This window comes from Pezoporus occidentalis, unplaced genomic scaffold (assembly GCF_034315485.1).
Source record: "Pezoporus occidentalis ecotype Australia unplaced genomic scaffold, CSIRO_AGI_Poc_V1 ctg130, whole genome shotgun sequence".
Lineage (NCBI taxonomy): Eukaryota > Metazoa > Chordata > Aves > Psittaciformes > Psittacidae > Pezoporus > Pezoporus occidentalis.
Genome location: NW_026913104.1, coordinates 1,438,411 through 1,461,212, shown reverse-complemented (window position 1 = coordinate 1,461,212; position 22,802 = coordinate 1,438,411). Strand labels below are relative to the sequence as shown.

At 41.3% G+C, this 22,802-nt stretch overlaps 1 long non-coding RNA gene across 1 annotated transcript; it reads left to right on the top strand.

The window, feature by feature from the left end:
* The first annotated feature begins 3,934 nt into the window (after positions 1-3,934).
* Positions 3,935-20,306, top strand: LOC134158500 (uncharacterized). The gene is made up of 3 exons (XR_009962801.1): positions 3,935-4,115; positions 17,713-17,762; positions 19,930-20,306. It is a non-coding gene; the product is annotated as an uncharacterized LOC134158500 (long non-coding RNA).
* The last annotated feature ends 2,496 nt before the right edge of the window (positions 20,307-22,802 follow it).

Genomic DNA, 22,802 nt, shown 5'->3' with positions numbered 1-22,802 from the left:
CATAGGTCTGGGTCCCTGATATTGTGCTGTCAACACACAAAAGAGGGTATTTAATCTAGTGCTGGCAGATTAACAAATTGCCTTGTCTAATATTACATTGGATGTCACAAAACTGTCAGGGAAATGCTAAAACTGTTATCTTTTAACAGATGCTGAAAATGAGCTGGCCTTTGGATTATAGGGCAATTTAATCCAAGAAATGTAGGGCAAATTTTTATTACTTCACTGCCTCAGCCTGCCAACTTTGGAACCATAATGAATGATAGGATAGCACCTTAATTTTCCTACCTTGCACCCACTGGCTGATATCCTGCTTCCCTGCTGATGCATTCAACATCATGCGCAAGGTTAAAGCTTTCCTTCCTCCATGCTTGAACCTTCATTTGCTGCTGGAGGATGCAGAAGCATCCCAACATCTAGCCAAGCCCTGAACATTGAAAACTGCATCAGCAGCAGCTGTCAGATGTTAAATGCTCAACTTTACAAGTATCACCCACATAGGAAGGGGGCAAAAGAAGGAAGGTGGGAGTACAGTGCAATTTACAGAAAACTCATAGAGATGCAATTATGTTTTGGCAAACCTAATTCCTACAGCCAAACGCAGGCGGTTTAAAACCTTTTTTCTGTACTTTAAATCCATGTTGTTCATAATAAATGAACTGACATCATCCCTTAATCAAATCTCTACATGATGCTGTCTGTTACTGTAGTTGTTATAGAGAAGATAAGGTTCTAACCAAGTTATGCTTGAAAGCTACATGATTTAATTACTGATGTAATATTGCTTCTTGAAGTAAGAGAGAGAGGATTTTTCCTCTCCTCTCTCATTTGGGGTTTGCAGGAAAAGCAAATCAAATATACAGGCTTGCAAACACCAAAGCAAAATAGTTTTGGGTTGCAATGAGCAACTCGCCACTCACAAGCTCCCTCTCTCTAAGCTGGGTCCTGTCCTGATCCACGATTCCTTCTCTGTCACATGTACTAAGGCTTGTTTTAGCAGATCTGATTGCTGCAGATTATAGCAGTCCAATTAACTCATGATAGAAATCAGAAGCCAGTTGAACCATTCTTCAATCTCATTCAAAAATCTTCTCCCTAAAGTTACATACTCAGCTCTCAGCCAGAGGAAATCCACTACAGAGAGCAGTGAAATTGCACTACAAGACTGACTGTTGAGACGTAGCTTATGTGCAGAAACCTGCATGAAGAGTCTGTTATAGCCTGAGTGAATGTGAAGCAGCTGATAGTTGTTTGCCAGGCAGAGAGTCTGAACTGCAGTTCTGCTCAGTCCTTGATAATATAGTTAATTTCTGGCAAGAACATAACCTATGGCAAACCTGGTGCCATCCAGCCCTGCATCCCTTTCCTCATATCTGTTGCTGTTGACTGAATGTGAGTTACTGGTGTCATCAGAACCAATACATATTAAACAGCAGTGATTCAATGACACAGTGCTTGTACCTGCAGCAAAAGACAGTTATAGCCAAATCCAAATGTCAATTCAAATGATAGCTTCAGGAAAAAAAATCTACCAGGAGTACTAGGTATGATGGCTAATTTAAATCAGAATTAGATTATTATCTGTATTATTATGTCTCTGAATGACACTTGGAAGAAGATGACATTTCTCCTTTCCTTAATGTTTTGCTCTTAAGGTAGGTAGAAGGAGTTTCTGTTTTTGGACACACAAATAAGTCTCTTGGTTTAAACGATGTTAGCAGAGCTGGCTTAGCAGGCCTACTACATTTGCTTCCCCTTTTGCTTCTACACAGACAGTTGGGACTTAACCTTCGTTCCAGAGAGTGTATTTAATTATTGTCAGTTGCTCGTGGAAAATCCTCAGTGTTATAAAACTCTTTTGTTACCACTAGCCTTACAAGGTTAACTTTATATGGGGGGGTCTTGAGCCTACATAGAGAAACAACACTTTTGCAAGATGCATGTGTGCATGGACACACACCTTCTTGCCACACCAACAGTACTTCCAAAGTGATTGCTCCCTGTCAACAGCCAACTTTCCAGTCTTTATCAAGCTTCCAACTTTCAAGAAATCCAACACAATGTTAATTTCCTCCTTATTTCATTTCCAGAGTGCTCTGTGATTCCTCAAGGTTTCATGTCTCTCTGTAACAGTGGTTCTGTGACATGGCCCAAAGTAACTATGAGATTTATGGCAGGCCACAAATACTGGGAAATAAAGCCAACCTGGAGTACCATTTTAAGCACATGTGAGGATTTAGGCAGAAGCCAGTTTAAAGATACCCCAGTGCCACTCCGTTGCTGTCAGCTGTGGGCTGTGTACGGACCACTTGACAGCTGAAAGCTGTAATGCTCTAGGTGACATGTCTGCCACAGAAATGTTCACAAGATTAATGGACCTACTGCAGTTGTTTGATATTCTTTCTGCCAGAGGATGCTCCTTTTTGCAGTTATGGTACTGGATTATCCTCTTCTTGATCTCTGTTATTTTAAAGAGGACATGCACATCTCAGTTTAAGGATTGCATGAGTTTATGAACACCTTTGGTTGTTGTTTCACCTGAAAGTAAAATGGATAGATAACTTTTTTAAAAGCAGGAGGAGAAATTGCTACCCTGGCCAGTATTTTCTCTCTAAAACCTGGAAATTACTGTAGCTTTGCATGAAGTGGAATAAATCTGCCTTGATTAGCTTTTGTGTTTTATTAAATGTTTTGGGGGAGCAGGACAGGCATAGGTGGGATGTTCCCCATTAGTCTGGGTTTCAGAGAGCTCCTTTGACCTGTGCAGGCATTTTGTTCCTTGAAGATGCTGATTTTTCTACCAGAGTTCCCATGTTGCCACTGAACTGCAAGTAACAAAGTTGAGCAATATTTTTCCTGGAAACTGTTGTCAGACCAGCTCTGGGAGTTGGGTTTTTGGTTTGTTTTGTGGAGGTATTTTAGGGTTGGGGTGGTGGCTTGGTTTTTTGGGGGGTTTGTTTTCTTTTTTTTCCATAACGCTTTTAGTCTTTTGTTTATTAGGAAATACAATTTTTCAATGCACAGTTTTTCACAGCACAGGCTGTGGGCCAGGTGCTATTCCACACAGCACTCCTCAATGTTTCCTTTTCCTGGAGAATGACAGGAAAGTGCTGAAACATCTCAACGAGAGAAGTTTTGCTTAGTCCTTCAAGGGGTCTCTAAAAACTTTGGGGAATTAAAAGAAACAAAGCTCCTGGCAAGATCAGCGAAGTTCTGCTGAGTATCAAGAAAGAGAAACACTGGCTAACGTCTTGTATCTCATTTACCATATATCACAAAGGAGGAGGGCAAAGGGTTAGTGGGAGCTGCTTGTAATTGTAGGTTTCAAAGGGTGTGATTACAATTTGTCTCTATTGTGAAAGCCCAAGTTTGGAAATAATTGCTTTGTTTAACTTCAGCTCTGTTCCTTTTGCACTGCATTGAAAAACACTCAAGGATATCTTTAGAGCTGCATATTCACCAGTAACTGGCAAACTGACCCTTGCACATAGGACCAGCACTCCTGAGCTCAGACTATTTTCTTTGAGTGAAATACAACCAAAAGCTTTACTGATGGAATTGAAACCTGAAGTATATGGACAACAGACAGCCCATCAACAGCAACACAGGGTAGCTAAGCTAAAGACATAAATAGCATTAGCAGCCTCAGTGGAGTATCGTGTCTGCTGAGCTCTCCTTTCACATTTGCCTGCTTTTAGGAAGGTGGAGGTTTTAGCTATATCAGTTACTGGTGGCTTGTGCAAGCATTGTGCAAGTTCTTGTAAGTAGAAGAAACTCACCATGTATCTTTCTGAGATATGCCTGAGATATTTCCTACAAAGGAAACAAGTAAAACTTTGGAAACCTTATTCTGGCTTAAAAAAAGAGCCATGCTATTCTTGCTCTAACCCTCAGTGTTCCCTTTCCACTAGGGTAATAAAGTAAACACATAATTTAGTGATTAATTGTGTTACTCTGGCTGCTGACTGAATATTCACCTTTTTTGCTTTCTCCCTTCACAGTTTACCATTCTACTGTATTCAACAAAGCAGTTCACTCCAAGTAAGAGTCATTCCTGTTTGTAAGCCTAGCAGAAGGCCTGCATAGTACAGGCATACAGTCCATAAATACCCACTGTAACTAATTTAACTTAAACCTTCAACTTATATTTGCTTGTTGGAGAAATAAAAATAGATAAATCGCTGTCCTTCAGCTTTAGAAAAGCCAGGGCAAACTATTCCATCCAGACTATCCACTGTCCCAGTGCAAGATGCAGCCAAATCCAGCTCTCACAGAGGTTTCACTCAGATTTGTCCTGTGCCTGCAGCTTCTTCACATGGTCCTCCAGAAGCCTGGAGTCTGTTTTAAATCTCAGGCTGAGCTACCATTAGAATTTGCAGTTCTGCTAATAGCCTTTATTCACTCCCTTTGTTTTTTATCACACACCTGGGAACCCAGACTTTATTGTTATATCTCTACTGCATGCCAATGTCTCCTGATTCCTCAGTGCTTTGGCCCTTTACCCATCTGGCTGCCTTCAGTTCTACACAAGAGATATTGCTTAGGGGCATAGCAGCCAGGTGCAAATGACTACAGCTGGCTCAGTGGATTTATCTGTTTTTGTTGCTGTTGGGCTTATTCCCATCACCAAGGACTCTTTGATGCCTAGGTTACAACACTTACTTTTTCAAATTTAAATCCTGTTCTAGTGTCCAAGAGCAACAAAAGCCAGCAGCATCACAAATGATTAAGTACATTTCTGTAGAATGAACTCTACTTGCATAGTAAAGGTGCAAAATGAATGTTTCAGGCAGAGGCTGAACCCCAGCACCGATGTTCTGCTGCTGACAGACCATACAGCAGGATGATATGCCCACAAACAGCAGACGTGAAACTGGGCTACAACCAGTCCAATGGGCTGTGCAGGGAAAGGTTTGCTGCAGGCATCTGGGGCCACAAATGGCTTTGCTGTAGTGTTAATCACTTTGCAGTACAGTGCACCATGCACTTCAAAGTACTCCTGCAAATATTAATGAAGGCTCAAGACACCTCTCGTTTATCTCTGTTTTGCAGATGGGTAGGATAGATGGAGACCTTTCAGGGACTCCCTTGGAGCTGCACTGAGGCTCTACAGCATAATCAAGATTAAAACCCTAGTAGTCATTGTGTCAGCCCAAAACTGCACTGCACTGCTGGACCAAGGAACAGAACTAAGGAGTCTAGTTTATCAGCCTCTAGCCCTTGGGGGCTGACTAGGCACCCTTGCTTATAATTAAGGGTAATTTTAGTCAGTCAAAGTTGTAATTTATTACTTCTCTCCTGGTTTATTTTTCTTCTCAGGTTAGGGGCACTTAGGAAGATTGTTTCGTGCACAGTGTTTGTGTCATTCTCTGAAGCCAAACGGGAAGTACATCCCTACTTTGCTTCCACTCCTATTATCCATGCCAGGGAATCTTTAATACTTGATCTTTCTTGAGTTCAGCATTTTCCTCCCTTCTCTTTTTGTGCTCGGAGGAAAAATAAATCTTTTTTTTAGGATCCGTGCAGAGCAACCATGTGCGTTTTCAGCACCTAGGAATCCCTGATCCCCAGAGAGCAGCCTAATTAAACATGAACTCACTCCCTCACCCAAGCTCCATGGCTCAGCTGCTATCATTCTGCTGTACTGCCCCCAGCCAGGGCCTGCTGCATGGCAGAGCAGCTAGTTAAAGATGAAGAAAAGAGGCTTTATTGCCTTTGGTGTTCACACATCACAGCTGCCATTCTTAAACCACTTAATGACTGTTTTTTGCTTTTGGTGGATAAGGACTATCAGGGCAATGCAGTTTCTTTACATCTTTCCTGTGAATAGCCTGATTGCATTTGGGGGACTGTGTATGGAAATGGCTCTACTTAAAACACAGGTGCTGAAAACAACCAGAATGAAGTTGCTAGAGCAGGGAACACAGTTCCAAAAGGGCACGTAGTCAGATGCTCATGCTGCAAAGTCAACACCATAGGAGTCAGGAGGTCAAGTTACTACAGACTGTAGCTAACCCATTTCTCCTCTCTGCTCATTGTCTATCTGCTGTCATTTAACTTGTTTTTGTTGATGACTCTTCTCAAGCTGCCACCACTCTGGATGTAATGAAATATCTTTTGAAAAATGAAGTTCTTGCTATATAAAACACTAAGAAAAACACATCCAGCCATCAGACTCTGACAGTCTCCCCTTTCTTACCACAGGCAGGCATTTAGAAAGCTTCTCCCAGCTGGGCAAGCTGACTTTGTTCAGGAGAGAATGTTGTACTGCTCTTCTCTTTTGCCCCAGAAGCAATCCTTTAAGCTTAAGGAGGAAAAAGAAAATATAGATTGTAATCTTTTTCACATAGCTGCTTTGCAAACTGTTTTACAGAGTTACTTACAAGGAAAACAGCTGAAGATGAAGAGGAAGGTGAGCAGATAGTGAACACACACAGTTTTGCTGCCAACGTATCAGGATGTTCTGGGAAAATCCCAAACCCTCATTTGGCAGAAACAGAGGCAAGTAACGTGCCTTATGGGCAGGAGCACCCAAGGTAAACCTGAAAAGATCTGGATTGCCGTGGCTCTGTAGGATTAAGCATGAGTAGCTACCCATTTCAGTCTGGATCTGCTCTCTGCCTTATAGAGCCACAATGCTCTGGGCAATGCCAGTGTCAACTGGTAGCATGGCAGGCATGGAAAGTGACCCTGCTTGTGGGCAGCATCTCATCTCTGGTAACATCTGTCTCGGTCACAAGGAGGAGCACTTGGCCTCAATTTAGCTAATGGAGATGCGCGGTACCCAGGGAAGTATATTAGACAGTGACTTCTTGGTCTTGCTCTTGGTTTATTCACTGCTGATAAGAAGCTTATTTTATAGGAGCACTGTGGGCTCGCCAGTTCACTTTCATAAGCCAGTATTTGAAATAAATGCTGCAGCTGTCTATCTGAGAATAACTGTGTTGCTGTAAGGTATCTTCCAGCATACTCTGGAAGAAGAGTGCAGACATCCTCAGAAAGCACCATTATAATCCTGTTATAGTGCTCTTTCTGCCAACCATTCCAGTCCCTTTTATACCAAAGGAGTCACTTCCTGTATGTGCGTGCCTAGAAACAAATGCAGGGAAATCCTTTCAAACCATTTGCAGGCTTCTTTCCAACATGCCTGAAGTACACAGTCCTGCTTCAGGAACATTTATGCCTAACAATGCTGAAAATTTCCAGTGCTGCATCTCGCCATTACATTGTGAGGTCTGCTCGGTGGCTTTGGAGAATTCAGACTGAGATCCTTGGGCTGTTTGTTATCTCTTTTTCATTTCTCACCCACTGCCACCAGTGTCAGGTTTAGTAGATACAAAGAATGGAAGAGCCATTTAAAACTTCCTCTGTTAAAGCAAATCCTGCCATCACAGCAGGTCCACCACTTAGGTCTCATGGTTGTGCCTAGGAGAAATATGCTCTGCTTTTGCCTATGTTCCTTTTATCCAGGGTCAAGTAGTGCTTTTTAATCACTATGACTGATTGATTCATCATAAAACTCCCTGAAAATATGCTAATAAGAGAAAATTCAAGCAGCAAGTAAACAGCAGAATGGCATTGACATAGGTGGAAACCTTTAACTGCCTTTTGACTACTAATCAAACTGTGAGACATAGATTTCTGTTTGAACTATTCAAAGTCAATACTCTTAACCCCGAAACACTTAGGGGAAAAAAATGCCAAGAGACTCATAAAACCATCACTGCAGTATTTGCATTGATAATTTTAACTGGCACTTTGCAGTGTGGCATTTCATTCGTGTGCTCAAGGCAAAAAATCTATCCCCAAGTCAAAAAACATTAAAGTAAAAAATGGGTTTCAATAAAACAGGGTATAAAAACAAGAAATAACTGTAAATGTAATTGAAAGCAAACTGCATAAAGCTCCAGAGTGAGCTTTTCCCTTTCCAGAAACCTTACCTCTTGCAGCTGCAATGTGATCAGTATTCAAACCTACTTTCTTAAGAATTTACTGCTTATGGTAATATTCAGTCATCCTTCGGTCACAGCCGTTTGCCTGTTCATTTCCATATCTCCTAAAAATTAACCAAGAACAGATATTAAGCCATCCTCTTCTCACCCTCTGATCTACCAGCGCTGGAATGAACAGAACAGACAGTTTCTAGATTGCAACAGTGATGGAACGTGGGAAGTGGTATCTAAGGAGCAGAACAGGTAAGAGAGGAAAAGAACCTCACTGAAGACAGGAAATGTAAAATGATTTGTATTCCAGCAATGGGTTTTCTCCCCACAGACACAAATGTTGGAGTTCAAATGACTGCAAAAACACCACTACCATGTAAAAGTTGGCTCTGCTATGAAAAATGTGAAGTGACTTTTCAATGCAAATTCATAGTACTGCCAAGGGGGAAAGTGCTCTCCTTCAACATTGAAAAAGGCAAAAAGAAAATAGTACATTTCACCCAGAATCAAGTAAACAAACAATACAAAACATTTTCACATCTGCATCTCACAGAGCTGGCACGTTCCACTGAGCATCAGTGTTAATGATACCATTGCTTCATATTTCTATTTCTATGAAATGGAAATCAATCTAGCATAGAGAAGTCTGCAACTATTGTAAGGTCATTGAATTTAGCTGCTTCCTTAGCTCTCTCATCTGACTCTTCACAGTCCAGGTTTATCCTGCACCCTGACTCTTCTCTGGGACGGTGGGGTGCCTTGCAGCTGGGTATCGTGTAAAGCTGCCCCTAGCTGTCTCTTATGTGAGATAAGGAGGAGATGGGGAGAAAAAACAGGGAGTTGCACTAGCTCCTGGGACCTCAGCTGCAATGAGGAGTCTGTTCTCTTAGATGTAGGTAATGGTACCAGTCTGCACAGTACCAAGGTGCTAGCAAAGTACCTACTGAAGGGAGACTTTCTTATGAGAAAATGATTCCAGTCTGTTCACTTAAACTTAGTAATACAGCCTCTTCCATTGCTAGTTCCCTTCATACTGCAGTTTTGCTTTTGCCATTGAAAGAGACTTTTCCAATGCCTGTTACTTCAATGGCTGAATGGTTCCCTCAATTTCTGCACTTGAATATAAACTATTTCCAAATAAAGATGGCACATAATAAGCCTTAATATGAATGGCTGCTTAGCTAGAAAGGAAGGTGTGAGTGTAATGCAGTGAAGAAGAGAGAACAGTAAATGGGTATCTCACACAGGGAGAAAACAGGTCTGATTTCTATTATCTCAATAATAAATGGCTGTTTGACATTCTTCAGTGTAGCTATATATGGTTTGATATTACAATGCACCCTGTATAACTCAGTTACTCTATGCAAGAGGCTGTGGCATACTTCCAAAATCTAATAAATGTGAAAGAGTAATTTCTGCAAGGAGCTCAGCTCTGTTGCTGGCATAGATTTACTGAGGAAACTGATTAGCAACCAGTTATCTAGGTGGGATTTTTAAAAGAGTGTGCATTTAATATTTTATCATTTCATACAGATCAAATAAAATGCTAAGTATAAAGTAAATGCTATTGTTAACCTGTGAAAATGAGCCGAATTTACCGGAAGAATATATTATATGCTGAATTAAAAGGAGTGGATTCCTTGCTGGGAAATAATTGCTTTTCAAGTTGACTATTTATTTTACTTACTTTCTTTTCCATCTAGAAGTGTACTAGAAACGAGAGGCAAGATTGAATAGCAAATGCATGGGAGATCATGTATTTCGTGATAAAATACCGTGCCTTGCCTTGGATGAGATTTAAAAGCAATCCCTTTGGATTGATGCTCAGACACATCCTCATCTGTTGTCATCCTCATTTTTCCTGCAGATAAATACTCTGTGCCATTATCCAGGTCACTTCACTGATGAAATGTTTTAACAACATGGGCCCTAATATGGATTCACTGACATTGGTCATTGATCATTACCCTTTAAGCCTTGTGAGCCAGCACACTTTTGACCCACCTAATAGCCCATTCATGAGGTCCATCCTTAGCTTCCAAATACAAATGCTGAAGAAGACAGTGTAAAAAGCCTTATGAAATTGCATCTTCCTCTCTTCCTTTAGCATAATTGTCATGCTGGCCATTTTTCTCAGCACCCTTGGAGCTCCCACCCAGCCCCATGAGTTTTTCTCTAAATAGTTCCTCACCTGTTACTCCACCACATTAGAGGAGATAAAATCAGTCTTGGTCTTTCCTCCCCCTCTACGTGACTTATGGACACAGGCAGCAGAATCCATGGTCTGATTGTGCTTGGGCAAACATTTGAGCTGGACGGAGGACTCCAGATTCAGGTCACAAAGCCATTCCAGTCATGCTTCACAGAAGAATCATCTTCTTCCTGACTTCCTCACACCGTTCTATATTTAACTTCCCAAGGATCATTAACCATAAGCTTGTACCTTGTTGCCACATCAATTCAGTGGAGTTATTTTTCGGCTGCAGTTATGCTTCAATTTGGAGTATTAATTTCCTTTAACACTTGCCCTATTAATCACTTTAACAATCAAATTAAGACAATTATTTTAATGAGTTAATGGATTATACAGAGCAGACGATACACATTTATAACCACTTACACCGGAGCACTTTTATAAAAGTCAGCCTCATCAATAATATATTAGACCATAAATGTACTCCTATAGGGTCGGAGGAAGGGATGGGAAAGTGTTCTGTTTGACTGATTTAAGTATGTCTGCCTCATCTCTGTGGGAGCTTTTATGTGCACTGGGTGTATTAAAATCAAGTACTGGCCGTTGAAAGGAGAAGCTGTTATTTTTTTCTAGGATATTAATGCCTCATAGCAAGGTATTCTCTTTTTGAGTGCTTCTAACTTGGCTTCTGTTATCAAAATGAAGCTTTTTTACCACGTTTTTCACATATGTTTTCAAGTGAATACTGCATTACAATATTCCCCCATCTCTCCCTTGGTTCAGAGCTCTTTACTTCTCATGTGGAAATTTTGGCCTGAGGAAGTGAGAATTATTCAAGTATTGAGTCCTGGCACTTTTCATATTTCTCTGGTTAAAAGCATGATTTCTTGTGGAATTCTACCCTGCCAGGGCAATTTAGATTGGCATTTACAAGAAACGGAAAGACAGCACAGTTTAGAGTAGAGGGACCAAATGCAACCTGTGCAAGAATATATTGACATGCTTTCATCCCATAAGTCATAGCAGGCTTTTATAGGCCAAGGTTTTGTCATTGATGCTCATAAGGCTTTGAAGAACTTGAGACAAAAAATGTTCTTGCCATAATCAATATAAGCCATACTTTTCAAAGATGTCAGTAGCAGCTGAACATCTGAGAATGAAAAGAAAAGGAGAAAATCAACCACTTAGAGGCCCTCTGGTTCCTTCCTCTCTCAAGTAGAAATTAATAAGATGTGACTGAGTGCAGAACACCAGCATCTACCATTGGAGCTAAAATATAGTGAGAGAACTCATGCTGAAGGATTTTATTTGGACCAATTTCTGGGCGCAAGCCTTCAACTCAAAAGCAGCAGGTACTTGATGAACTCTAATGGGAAATGCTTTTCTGTATTGTGCACATTTGCACAGAGAGGCTTGTGCCACCTACAAAAATGGTGCCTTCATCAGCCCTCATCTATGTGAACTTGCATTAGCAAGCAAGCACTTGCATCGGGATTTCCAGACTCATGACACTCAAGATAGAAAGCAACTGTTTAAAATGTCTTTCTAATGGAAGAGATGTATCAACAAGGCTTTGCTTTCTGCATTTGAATCCTGTGATTGATCACACAATTTCGTTGTGCAAAAATCCATCTATATTCCTGAAGCAGTCTGAGCTAAGATAATACTTCAGTTATGTGGCCATCTATACCAATAAACTCCAGGGCTTACAGATCTATTGGAATCTTTACAAGAGATATGCCACAATGCTGTTGAGATAAATGACATCTTTCCAGTTTAAAGTGATGATTTCCAGAATCAAGATATGTGCTTGTAGGTGGGATAGGAATATAATTAAGACAGACTAAATCAGAATGACCATGGTGAGTTGAGGGGACCTGAAAAACATGTTGTTGCGACCATAGAAATACTGTTACTTTTGTGATGGTTATATTTAGGCTGTACATATGGATGATTCACTTGACTGTCCTCAGACAGGAATAGCTGGTAATAGAAAACAGCATGGTTATACATACATGGAGCGTAAGGACCCTAGGACCCTGCCTGATCATTGACAGCCTGAGAAACATTAAAGAAATGTGTTTAGAAGCTGGACTAAGGACAAGACTTTGGTTATGTCTTTGTTAGCAAGTAGTGCAGCCCAATAGTAGATGATCTATAGCATGAAAGAGCTGGTTGTCCTGGCTTAATATCCATATTACAAGTTTTAATGGCTTTTTTGTAAGCCACTTCAAGTACGGTCACATAAACTTAAATGCCCAGTAGGCACTGCCACATATCATGGGATGTAAGCAGAGCACATTCTCTCATTCATTTTCTTCTGAAAGAAGTCTAGGTTGCGCACTCTGTGACAATGAGGGTATGTGCTTCAGAAGTGTACCGTACCATGGTTTGAATTAAGATGCCCCCCAAAATGCTCACAGAGGTTCTACCTGTTGGTTTTGATGTTAAGATTGTACTTTAGGGTGTTCTGGGTGCACGGGTGTGGCACAGAAGGGTATTTTTAAGATCTGATGAAATTAAGATATTGGGGTAAATATATATGACTTCTAAATTGCTTAATGTCACTTTGACACAGCGTTGTTGTAAGTCTAATGCACTGTTAGTGTAATTCTCATTCACTCTGTGGTGGAGGCCATGTCAGCATTAAAAAATTGGGCACAGAACCAAATTAAAATGAGATCGGAAAAGCTGTGCTCTAAGAATCCTGAAATGCTGTTAGAAAGCTAAGTGCATTAAATGTCGTGCTTTTCACTTTCTATCCCAAATGTTTCCTTATTTCCTACCACGCATATCTGCTCAGAGATACTATTTCCATGATTTATATATGGTTTATTTTTATTGACACTTCAGCAGAGCTCCTTGCTGAAATAAATAAGATAATAAAAAATTATTGCCACGTTTATCACAGGTGTAAGTGTAAAACCTCAGTCATGACTTATTTCTTGCTACCTGAAAAAGCCAAACTGATGCTTTCTCATTCGCAGAGGTTATTTGCATAGTGTTCGAAGTTCTCTGTCTATGTGGTTTTCTTCAGATCTCTGTAGGGCCAAGAAGAGGTTAAAGTAATTCCTCCTGGTTTTTAATGTCATCGTTGTCTTGCTGGAGTGAAGCAGACAAAGTCAAATGTTATGGTCTCATGGTTTTACTTTAGTTAAATGACAATCTTCACAACGTCTTCCAGACTTCCACAAATCCTTACTACTAAAATGTTAATGCAGTAATGCAGTGAAAGTGATCTGAATTTAAGGATTCAGTGTAGCATCTGCAGACCACAGCTCAGAAACCATTCAGCTGGACAGTCCAGACACAATATAATACCGGTATCAGCACCCTAATTCAGCTTTCAGCTAAATGATGCCTCTAAAAAGAGCAGTGATATTTCATCGCAAATGGCCCATAATGGCCCATTTTTCCCATCTTGAAGGGATCGATGTCCATAGTCAACACAGCAATTCACCATGCCATGAAAACAGTGAAAAGGAGAAATAAGCCTCAGGTTAAAGGATGTTTTGGTGGGTTACACTTGAACCTATGCACCAGAGGAAGAAACTGGTGTTAAAGAGCAGAAACAGACCACAGAGAAAGGAAGATGCTGATTCCAAGGATGACCTGAATGAGCAGGATGAATGCTATCCAAGGAAGCAAAGTCCCGTACCTAGCATTTGAGATGAGCTATGTTTCCTTGTCAATGAAATTTATTGTTCCTGCTCTTCAGAAATCCTCATCATCAGAAGTCCTCAAATAAAAGCTATCTTACTAAAATAATTTATTAGAAAACCCTTGCAGGCTCCCCCACTACAAGCACTCTATTAAGCAAATGAAATAGAGGCCTTCAGGCTCTCTCCCTTTTTATTCTTCCTTGTGATTAACGGCATAATAAAAAGAGAGCAAGTGGGTATAAATTTTATATAGGCCCATCTGAATGGCAAACCATTATAACTTCAACAATAAACAAGTCCCACATTTCTGTAGAATGTTTAAATGTAGCATGCATATGCACTGCGACTCTTCCAACTCCACTGTTTCCTCTTAAGTCAACAAGCTTCCAGGAGAACTGGACACCCCCAGCTCCCAGCTTGTATGTGTATACTGCTGCTTGCAGCTCCCTACACAGGACTCGGTCCCTGTTGTTTTTCATTTGCAGGCTTCAGCATTCTCAGGGATCAAAATTAAAAGCAGCACTATAAACAAAGCTTCAGCCAGAGAATTTTGTTCCTAGATCTTGCTGCAAAACAGGGCTGCGTTTGGTTACTGGTATCATTTCTGCTCCTGTAATCTGGTTCAATTTTTCTAGAAATGAGGACAGCAAACAGAACATTAGCAAAGCTTAATACACTTACAGTTCTGGCAGAACAGAAGGCTACTTAAGAAAGCCTAATAAATGCAGGTACAGAGGCTTCCACATGCCCAAAGTCCAAAGCTTAAAGCAGACATCTTTCACAATGTGTCTGCCAGCAAACATGCTTGCAATAAAAAGAAAACTATCACCAATTGCATTCTGGAGCCATATATTTATAAGGGCACAGTGAAGTTCATTTCATCCTATCCACATAAGAACTCTATCCTGCCCAGTGACTTAATAACATAGAATGGACTCTGTTCACAAGGGTTACATTTACCATGGGCAGTATTATGGGAATGCATTGACTTTTCTTCCTTTTCTATGAAACATTTATGTTACATACCTATTAATTAATCATTGTCAGATTCCAAATAGGTAAGACTGAATCCTTTGCAAATGCAGACCTCAATAGTGATTTTACAGTAACTGACTGAATCCAGCAATAAATTCTGGAGAGAGAAGTCACTGACCTTTAGAATAAAATCCAACATGTCTACGTCTCTTGAATTCCATTCTGAGGTTGTCTGCAGCAGGTGGCCTAAGGCTACTACCGTCTAACAGCAGCTGAACATGGAAGCCCACTCGTATCAACACTCTTGGTTGTATTTCACAGTCAAGACAACAAAGCTACTCTAGCCAGCACTATAAATGCTGGATTCTTTCTTCCCTTTTCACTAAAGCTTGTCTTTTCTTTTATGCTGTTGAAGCTGCAAATCAATTGCAGAAATAATGCCTCCTTGTACATAACAGCTTATGGAAAGTTAGTAGAATGGCAACGTTTCATTTAGCTGATGAGCAACATCCGTCTCTATTGCAAACAAAGATTAGAATGTAGGAGACAAACTGGAAATAAGTATAAATAACATTTATCCAGAAGTTCTCCTTCAAAACAGAAGCAACTTTTCCTTGTTGTCATTATAGTCTGCATGCAGGCTGCTGACCCATGCTAACCATTTCATTAAAAGAAACTTGTGGTCTGAAAATATGCCAAGTCACCTTCTCACTCTGCTTCAGAGACCTTGGCTTTTATGCTTAGAGTCGCATGTATAGCTCACCCATTATAATTTCATTAAGGCTGCAGAATCTTGTTATCAATTCCTCATTTAATGCAATTTACAGAAAAACATCAGGCTAAAATAAAGAGAAGAACTTTTTTCTCTTTTCTTTTTATTGGTAACTTTCCAATTAGGGTTCACAGTTCAACTTTAGCTGTTTGACTGAATGCTTGTTCATCTGTAACAGATCAGTCTGTTTATGAGCATATCCCCACTGGGGAAAGAGCTTCCCAGAAAGGCATTGCTGGAAACAGTCATTCATAGAAATGACTCAAAAAGGTCGTTTTGGCTAAATACCATCTCATAAACTAAATCTGTAATCATCCCACACTACTCCTATATATGGTCTTAGGGACCTTGCCTCCATGAAGCAAAGAGGTATCTTTCCCGTTCTCTCATGGATTTAGCCTGCGGCTCTTAATACAGAGCTTAGAAGCTAACAGCTTTTCAGGGAATCTTCTGATAATTCAGATCCTCTTGGAAAGGGTGTACCTGTCAGGCAAAGGTTAATTTTGTACTTGAAGTGTAGGACAGAGGTAAAGAAGCTAAAGCAAACATAGTAAGTTAAGCTTATTAACACTGTTACCTATAACAGCATTTACAGGGTAGTCTACATTCTGCTAAGACAAATGGTTTTGGTCTAAAGAATAAAGCACAGCTTTGCTTTAGTATATTACAGTTGCTAGCTCCTGATATTTTTTATGGGGTTCACAGAAAACCCAGCTTGTCTTCATATACCTCCTGCAGTCTGTAGAGTCTTTGTCCTAATGATTTGACCTAGGTTGAAGTGCAGGCACAAAAAAAGTAAATTTCTTCCAAGGATAGAATCAAAAATGAGTTTGGAACACAGGAGCCCATGAGGCAAACATCTTTCTCTTACAAAATGACTGAGCACTGGTAGCTCCTATTATCATCCCTTGAAGAACTGTGGATGGTTTCTATGTTTAGCAACAGAGGAAACAAGGCATCTAGCTGCGGATTAAGTCTAGAAAACTATGGCTTGCATCCAGCAGTGTAGGGAGCCAAGGAGCACAGCGCAAAGACAGCCTTGGCTAGAAGCCAGAAGAATTGACTTAGGTTCCTCAGATAAGGTGTTTCTTTCATTGTTTCTGGACAGCTTCCGGATCGAGATACTAACAGATGCTCCAATTCCACCATGCCATGTTACACATTCACGTCACACTTTTTATTTCATGCCTTTTATTTTTTTTTCCAACTGATTCTTCTCTGTGAGGAAGAGAGTACTGACTTCAGTGGTAGGTTGTTCAGTTGAGTGTTTCCAGAGAGGAACCAGCATCTTGGAAACACGAAGGAAGGAAAATGCTTATAAATTCAGGGTGCACTGATATTTGACATTATACATATGCATGCATGTAACATGGTTTTATCTTTTTCCTCTGCTATTGGTAAAAAGGAGAGTTACTTCAAGCAGAGAGAAATAATAGAAACTGTGAGCTTTGGGCATGGTTCCCCTAGTTTTACTGTTGTGAGCTTAAATTTACAAAGCACTTATTGCAAGCACACAAGCACATTGCTCAGCTAGAGATGTTCATACACGGTGTACTGTATTGTACTTTCTCAAATGACACCATGGAAGGGTTTTGATCACTCTGTTCCCAGTATTACTCATTGGAAGAAAAGTATTCTGTCCTGCAAAAGATTTGCTTGAAGGCTCATAAGCAGACCCATGTTTGCTCCTCCTGAACCCAGGGAATTGTTCTCTCCAGCGCTGCTTCTGTGGATTGCTCAGCATTCTGAAATGAAACCTGCTCTATTTGTTGTCTTGCCAAACCTAATTAAAATCAAGGTTAGCAGGTCATCTGCAGGCAGCCTGCTTCCTCTGCCTCCCCTCAGCCAACATAATTCATTAACTAAGTGTCTTTGAAAGCTGAAGGATTAATCTATTATGTAGACAAGCCGTAGTCACTAAGATGCCAAGAACAAGCTTTAAACTGTCTTTTTTTGTTGTGTTTCTTTGCTGGTTGGTGGGGGTTTGGCTAATTTCTGTGTGTGTGTCTCCCTCTTTATCCCCCTGCCCCAGTAGCTAACCCTCCCCCTGACAGGGAGCAAATCCATATGGAAGAATGGCCTTCTGCCTTAACTGATCCTGCCTCACCCTTATTGTGATGCCTTATGTTTTTGTTTCTAACTGTAGCTAATTATATTTTCATAAAGGTTAATTGTTCCAATGAGTTGAAGGAGAGTCAGCAAATACCCATGGGAAAGTAAGTGCTAAATGCATGACTCTTTGGAGAACTACTCATACAAAACACTGTGAACTTCCCAATGTGATTTACACAAAGACACTGTAGCTGCATTGGCTGCAGTAACCTATGCCTGTCTTTGTCTCTTCCCTCGTGCTTCTCTCTTCTTGCCCTGCTCCTCTCCATCTCCCTGTGCTGCTCCTGCATGACTTATCTCTGCTCTCAGTATGCACTGGATATTTTTCTGTCCTTTCTTTTTCTCTCTCTGTTTCTCTTCTTAAAAAACAATCTTCCCTCTCCAGGGCTCTGTACCAAATAACCTGTCTGGAGGTGGGGGGGACGGGGGGACTTCTATCCCACCTTTTGTGTTAGCAGCCAGTTCTCCCTGGGTTGTATTTTTTGCCCTCAAGTTGCACCACAGGAGGTTTAGAATGGGTATCAGGAAAAATTTCTTAACTAAAAGGGTTGTCAAGCACTGGAACAGGCTGCCTAGGGAAATGGGTGAGTCACCATCCCTGGAGGTGTTTAAAAGATGCGTAGAAGTGGCACTTAGGGACACGGTTTAGTGGTGGACTTGGCAATGCTAGTTAACGGTTGGACTCTATGATCTTAAAGGTCTTTTCCAGCCTTAATGATTCTGTGATGTTCCATGCCTAGATCCCAGGTTCTTAGAGTTCCTAATGCATGTGATTATGCTAGATTTCTACTCTTCTTAACAACCCAAAAAAAAAAGCTAAAAAGGAGGGTGAGAGCCATAAGGAAAGTTGTTTCTAACTTCCAGGACATGGAGAAAATCTCAGATGATGTAGGACACATTTCATCTCATTACAGCTGCTCTCTTTTTCCTATTTAGAGGTCAAGAAAATACAATTCTGAATCCAGGAGCTGAGAGAGTTGCCAAGGGAAACTCAATATTCTAAAGGGAAAATTGGTATTACGTTTGCAAAACTGGAAGTTTCTGTAACAGCTAAATGTAAAACAAATGTGACATAAGGAGGAGGAAAGAGGGGGTAGGAAAATGAGGAGATGAAGTAGAAAGTCAAATCAGGGTTTAGCATGAAGTCCTGAAGTCAGCCCTAACCCTTTACAGAATAGAATTTACAAAACATTCCATAGAATACACTTGGGGAGATCTGTGCTACTAGGACTACTAGGACATGGACTGCATGTTGGTTTAGTTTTGTGCAGCATAAATGTGCTTGGTTCTGCTGCTACTGACAGTAAGTAATAATGAGAAGCCATGATGAAATAATACTGTGTGTCACAGACTGAAAGAAGGGGCTATTTCAAGTCAAAGTTCTCAAACTAGGCTGAGCTTCTCAATATACTGAGTACATTTACACACTGTTCCACAGGCAGACATGAGCTCATGTTGTTTATGTTCCAGATTATAAACCTGGCCTAATGCACAGATTAAGCAGCTACATTCAGAGCTGCTGAGCTCGCACCAGTATTCCTCATATGTGATTCTTGTTCTGCAAACATCTCAGGAAATGTTGTCACTGCTCTTTATAGAATTATTATTAGTTTTTTGAGCTCTAAACAGAATAAAATGGATGTTTTACAAAGAGCTGAAAGGATTAAGTCTTACATGATAAGAAACAGGTAATGTTCCTTGTGCAGGCATGTGCCATCCACCTACATACATAGCAAGCTGGCACTGAGCTGTTCCGGGCAGGTATTTGAGAGACATTTGAAAGAAATGGAAAGTATGTATACATATATCCAAAACCTTGAATTCTGCAGTCAGATCATTTGAGCTGTTATTTATAAATGCTGTTTTTTCTCAGTAATGTGGTTACTTGGAGGAGTTTTGCAGTAGCTTTGGGAAAAGTCAGCCTTTCACATCTATACTTTCAACTCTTAAACTGGGGGAGGGTTGTACAAAAAATCCATCTTATTAAAACAAACAAAGCCCATTTGTGTAAAGAAACTGAATGAATTCTCATTACCATCCTGTACACAAACCAAATATGACAAAGGGATTCATACCGTTCAGTCACATTCAAGTGACATTGATTCTGTGGATTGCATGTGATTTCAAGGGCTGTGTTTGCTTCCTTATGGTTTAATGGTAATTTTAGGTAACCTTGTTCCTTCAGCGGTTCCTTTATGTCTAAAGTATTTGCAATACTTGCTAGCAAGATCATCTGATAGATGCTTAAAACCACAGCTTAATTCTGCTAAGACACGGGGCAGCATTAAACAGCAACAGAGTTCACTGGGAAAAAGAAATTAGATTGCAGTTTAGAAAGGGAGCTGCAGAATGGCCTGCTGGGTGAGGAACTCTTTGCAGGGAGATGTGGCTGTACTAGCTTTCCTGAGGGCTGCTGAAGGACTAGGCTGAAATTATGGATACAAGAATCAGCTCCATTCACTTGCCCCATGAGCTGCTCAGGAAAGCATGATGTCCTTTACCAGAGAGAGGTGGAGCAGTCTGGGAATGAAAGATGAATTAATACAAGGATTTCCCCAGGCCAAACGATGGGTTCCCAAGGAAACTCCACCATGTGACCATGTGAGAAGCCTCCTGGGATATACATGGCGTATGCAGTCTAATATCTTCACTGCTGTCGTGGTTTAAACCCAGTCAGGTAATTCGTTCGCTCACTTCCGCCCCTTTTCTTGCCCTCCCCCTGCTCTCGGAGGGACGGAGAGGAGAATCGAAAAGAATGCAACTCCCACGGGTTGAGATAAGAACAGTTTAGTAACTAAGGTATAACACAAATCACTACTGCTACCACCAATGATAATAATGATAAAGGAAATAACAAGGGAAGAGAATACATCATCTCACCACCAGCCGACCAATAACTCGCCCCCCAGGCCCAACTAAGCTCCGACCGATACCTCCTCCAACCCTGCAGTCCCCCAGCCCTTCCGGCTAACTCCCAGTTACCTCCTGGGCATGACGTGCTGTGGTATGGAATACCTCTTTGGTCAGTTTGGGTCAGGTGTCCTGTCTCTGCTTCCTCCTGGCTTCCCCTCCTCCCTGGCAGAGCATGATCACAAAGTCCTTGGCCAAACCAAAACATCGCTTGTTATCAGCTCTGTTCCCGAGCTGAAGGTCAAAACACTGCACTGCACCAGCTACCAAGAAGGGGAAAAATGACTGCTACTGCTGAACCCAGGACAACTGCAAGCCTTGAACATGTGGCCAGCATTGCTCGAACTGCCCCAGCACAGCAGGGGCTGAGATTAGCGGGCACTTCCCAAAGCTGTTTTTCTGCCAAGCCCAATTCCCTGACCCCTTGTGTGAGAAAGCTTCACAGATCAAGGAGGCAGTGTGACTTCTTCAGTGCTAGAAGGATTCACATGAGGGAGAAACAAGCAAACTGTCTTGCCAAAGACAGAGGAGAGAGCATGGAAAGTCTTTTCAGTCTGGGCTTTTGCAAGTTCAGGGAGAAGCTTCCACTGCTCCATTTCCATGAAGCTGCTCGCTGTCAGACTCAGGCCAGCTTCTGAAACTCTGCAGGTTAGCACACTGAGCAACAGAATGATGTTAAGCATCTTGTAAAACTCTTCTCTGAAAGACAAAGAAATGTTTCACTTTCTCCTGTCGCATTGTAACCATATGGTGGGAGAGAAATAAATGTGCTTTGTCACACAAGGAGGTCAGGCTGAATTTTGATGGCGCTGCTCATATTTTGTCCCTAAATCAGACTGAGCATTTGGGAGAGCAGCACAATTTATTACTGAATGAGAGGATATGAAGAACATTTGGTTTAACCTGTCTACCAACAGATGTTTTAAAACGCTCCTGGTAAGCTGTTCCTTTCTGATAGCAGAATACCATCAGAAGTTGGTGCTATGCTGCTCTTCCCAAGATCTAGTTACTGTCGTAGGTCAGAGCAAAGATCAGGCCAAGCTGGGGTCCCTTGATAGAAGACAAGTACCTGATGTTTCAGGTAACCTGTCCCACTGTATGATAGTGCAGCTGTGAAAATCATTCACCCCTGCCCAATCAGATGAGCAGTACACTCTTTTCTGGCCTTAGCCTGAACCCCTGCCACTGGTGTTCATGTGTTTTGGGAGCACCCAGGGCTCTGTTACACATCCCACAGCCATTCTGGCCTGGATCCTCAAAGCCCAGTTGCAAAAAGCACTAAATTCAGCTAAAGATATGGAAATAAGCCTCTTGCACAATATTGCTTTGAGGTCTTTCTCTCACAGCAGTCTTTCAGTAAAACGTGAAGATGGAGCTAACATTTCACCTGAAAAAAGACAAGGTATGAATCTACAGGTCACCCTTACAGGGCTCAGCAGGTGGGATATCAGCACGTCTCTGCAGCAAGCTGAGTTGTGTTTTACCCTTCTCTGCAGAGGAGATGCTGAGCACCCTCTCTCTGCTTCCCGCCCATCCTTCTCAGTAATGCAGTTTAATCCATGGCCACCCTGAAACTAATTGCTTGGCAACACTCCACAGAAAGTGGACATTAAGTGGACTAATGCTGAACAGCAATGGAAATTACAACATGGACATCATCAGAGCCCATCACAACTAATGAGATTACAGCAGATACCACAAGAATTCAGAGTGATTTGCTCTGTGCCCCAACATTTTGGTCAGTGCATCTGAGCCATGCTTTGCTCTACTCCTGCCCTCTGCTTGCAGACTTTGAAGAGTACAGACAGGGGAGGACCCCAGGAGCCTTTCATCCTATTCTGTATCTCTATCATACAACCCTTGTTTCTAATTTTATGTAAGCACAACAGCAATGGCAATGACTTCACAGCGAACCCCTGTAATGAATGAATCATCCTAATTTCAAGGCAAAGTTAGCACAACCATCCACTGTGTCATTTCCATAAATCACAGTGATAAAGGGCCATGCTTGTTGAGACACTGCTTATGCAAATGCAATACAGCAGTAATGAATGTAAGCAAAGTCCTACGGTGCCAGGACAAGGCAGGCTTGTGCCAAAACTCCTAGGAAGCGGCTGTGGCTTTGTTCAAAGGAATAAGTGATGGGCTGGGGCAGAGAGGCTCTCAGGAGCCTGAGACTATACTGTTCAGTTATTTCAAATCCAAGGTTATAGTCCTTGTTCTTTAGGGACATA